At 25.9% G+C, this 4091-nt stretch overlaps 1 long non-coding RNA gene across 1 annotated transcript in view; it reads right to left on the reverse strand.

The window, feature by feature from the left end:
* Window positions 1–3648, reverse strand: part of LOC109715071 — a 6190-nt gene extending 2542 nt beyond the window's left edge. The window contains exon 1 of the long non-coding RNA XR_002217484.1: window positions 3485–3648. This is a non-coding gene — a long non-coding RNA (uncharacterized LOC109715071). The remainder of the gene's footprint in view (window positions 1–3484) is intronic.

Genomic DNA, 4091 nt, shown 5'->3' on the forward strand with positions numbered 1-4091 from the left:
ATATATATATATTATATATTATTATTAGTTGAAGTGTACGTGCAACTGCACGTAACAATTATTTTAATTTATTTTAAATCAATAAACATTTGTAAATCATATTTATTCAAAAATTTAGAATAAAATATTTTCTAAATTTATATGTTACATTTTATTAAAAAATATTTACAATATCAAATTTAAATTTTAATATAAAATAGATGGATAAATTTGATATCAAAAATAAAAAATTTAATTTAATTCAAAATTTAAACTCAGATTTAAATTTTAATGTAAAATAAATGGATAGAAATGTAACTTTTTAACATATTGAACATAATAGTTCATTTTTAGTTTCAATATTTTTAATTAATTGATCATAACCGTTCGTAGAATTGAAGTTATAGATAAGTATAAATATTTTTTTTTAACAAATTGGTCATAATCGTTCGTTGTTATTTGAGATATTTTTTACAAATTGATCATAAATTTGTACATCATATTAATTCGAAAATATGATTTACAAATTTATCAATCAATCTATCTTTTAAATTATTTTCATTGTAATATATAGATAGTCCCAAAATTTTAAATTTTAAATTTTAAATTTTAAATTAATTTTAAATTTTGTATTGAAATATAGATTTACCGTAAATATTCTGGCAAAAATTTGAATAAGTATAAATTTTTTTTCTATTTTAGAGTTAAAAAAATTAAATAAATTTTTGATTAAAATATAGATTCACAGTAGATATCTTTCGGTTGGCAAAAATTTGGATAAGTATATTTTTTTTCTATTTTAGAGATAAACAGAAATTAAAAATTTGTTTCATTACGTTATTTATTTTACGTAAGAAATGAGGAATCAATATTTTTTCTGCTAAAAAATGGGTCTGTCGACAGACCCAAATTTGAAATATGTGCTTTTATATATAGTATATATATATATATATATACAAATACATATATATAGGCAAATATATAATCATAATAATTATACATATATAATCATATATAATATACATATATATATATATATATTATATATATTATATAATATTAAATGGAAAGAAATATTTTGAAACACCTAATGAAAATACGTTTACTAAGTGGCTACATGTTCTAATTTGATTATATTTCTAAATAGTAGAAATGTAAGCAAACAAAAATTAAAGTATTGCTTTACTTTCTTTAGGTTGGTATCTGCTGCATATTGGATAGCGCACTTATGATGCAAGTATTATCACATAAAATAATATTAGATTATGTTAGGCAAGAATAGATATAAAGGACATATTTTTCAAGCAAATTTAAGGCACAAAACTTTAGAAGGTTGATTAATATATAGTAAAATAATTTTTTTGATGATTTAGATCGTTGAATTAGGCTACTACGCGTTCATATATATATATATATATACTATAGTATAGTATATATATAAAAATAAGCTATTATACTCATCTATTAGACACCAAGCTCCGGAACTGCATACGTTGTTTTCCAATCTTAGGGCTTTCAATATCAATCGAACCAGCACCGTTAAATATGATCGCTAATGGTATAGAAGTTCTTAAGAAATAAAAATTTAGTCTTTTTCGAATTTCATTTATCTTAGTAAATAAATTAGCGTAAAATGATCAGTGGAAATGAATACCTTAAAATATTGAGGCATTAGGACTTATTAAATCAAGATCAAGAATGTTCACCTTAATCTACATATAGTTACAGTATTTGTTCTATCAAAATTTGAAAGAAATTTAGATTCTTTACATCGCGTTAAACTCCAAACTCGTCATAATAATGCCATTGAAATTGACAAATTGAATGGTTTAATCATAAGTAAACGAAAGCAACTATGTCGAAAAAATATATAAATTTTTATTCTACAACTCTTAGATACGCCAAAATCATTTTAACCGTGTGGACAGTCGATTCTGAAAACCGAGTCGATAGATTGAGAAACACACTTACACGTACTGAGCCTCCGGTACTGATGAGATAGTATTATGTACCCTACGTCTATATATATATATATATATATATAGACTAGGGCTACTATACTCTTATAAGTATAGATCTCTTTATACTCATAAGAGTATAGTACCCAGAATATATATATAGAGAGAGAGAGAGAGGAGAGAAGTAGGCTCCTATACTTTCGAAATAATGAAGACCTCCGTACTTATAAGTTATTTTCGATAATGGAACATCTGATTCAGCGATCGGTCCCATTAGACATGATTTACGTATGCTATTGAACTATTTAGAAATCAAATTTCATAATTTTTTGACTTTATTACCTAGTGAACGAATAGCCTTAAAATAAATAACTGAAAATAAAAATCACATAAAAAATAATGATAAAAGACTCAAATTTAAAATCAGAAGTATTAATCTTGCTTTAATGTTAAGTAAATTTTTTTATTAAAGTTTCATATAATTTGGATTGTTTTACATTGTTAAACTTAAAATGTGCCACATCGACCATTAAAATAGTGATTTTTGAGACTTTTTTATCACTCAGTAAATAATGTAAAAAAATTATGAAAATTGATTTTTAAATAGTTCCAATAACGTAGATTATGGTTAACAGAGCTGATTACCGAATCGAATATTCTATCATCGAAAACAACTTACAAGTACGAAAGCCTCCATATATGTATACTTTCGAAAGCACAGGAGACGTACTTTGTATATATATGTATATGTAAATCTAGCTACTATCTTTTTAGGATTATGGAGTCCTTTATCCAATCAAGTTATTTTTGAGGGATTTTCAATCGATGATTGGAACAATTAAAATTATTTAGAGTATTTAAAGTATATTTAGAAACCAAATTTTATAATTTTTAAAAATTATTTATATAGTGATCAAAGGATCGAAAAATTCGAGCGATTTGAATTGTTCTACATTATTAAATAAGAAAACGGCTCGTATAAGTCTTCAAAAACTATCAATTGAAATTCATTTTGATAGAAAATTCTTGGATGAACAACTAAAATTCTTTTTGATAGAAAATTCAGTCCTTTTGATCACTAGTCAAATGGTGCATACTGAAAAAATATAAAATTTGACTTTCAAATACTTTCAATAAGATGGATCGTGTCCCATGCAGCTAATTGTCAATTTGGAGGTCTTATCACTAAAATAACTTATTAGCATGGCGACCTTCATGCTATGGAAAATATACAAGCCGGACTCTATGTAATAAATCTGTCGAGCAGTTATAAAATGAACAATCAAATCAAAGCAACCTGCTAAAAATAAAGGATCCGGTTTTTAAACTCAAGATCGACGATAAAAATCTTGATCTAAATCATAGATAGAATTTTTTAATCCAAAATTCAACTGATTCTAATTTTTCTAGGAAAACAGTATATATCCTAAATCATATGTAATGATGCAAATCGCCATTAATTCAAGTGTCTAATTATAGAAAATGATGCGAAATTAAACGGTTTCATAAAAACTGTAAAGCATTGGAAGCAATAAGTATTCAAGCACTTGAGTATTGTCGATTGGAGGGTCCATGAGACGATTTAGCCGCTCCCATTCTCCCCCTTCCTGATTGATCTCCCTTCCGTTGAGTTTTTCACAAGTCACGTGAAGGCAAAGCAACAGCAAACAAAGTCCATACGACCGTTTGGAAGCCTTAAAGAAGAGATCACTCCTACGGCACTCACCCTTAACTACAAAAGATTATTGCAATTCACAACTTTAATTTAAATTTATTAATTCGATCGAGATATCCAAAGATATAGATATGCATATCTTTGATATCATGCATCATAAATATGCATATTTATAACTGTAGATTTAATGGACCAGAGATATGCATATTTTTAACTAACAGATTTCTCTCTTCAAACTGTCCAATAAGAGAGCATCCAAAGATATAGATATGCATATCTTTGATATCATGCATCATAAATATGCATATTTATAACTGTAGATTTAATGGACCAGAGATATGCATATTTTTAACTAACAGATTTCTCTCTTCAAACTGTCCAATAAGAGAGCATCTTTTTAACAGATTCGTTTCTCTCTTAAATAGTAGTAGAAATGTCCATGAGTATGGATACATGAAATTTTATCCAAATCCGAAACC

The sequence above is a fragment of the Ananas comosus genome, linkage group 9 (genome assembly GCF_001540865.1).
Source record: "Ananas comosus cultivar F153 linkage group 9, ASM154086v1, whole genome shotgun sequence".
NCBI classification, from domain to species: Eukaryota; Viridiplantae; Streptophyta; class Magnoliopsida; order Poales; family Bromeliaceae; genus Ananas; species Ananas comosus.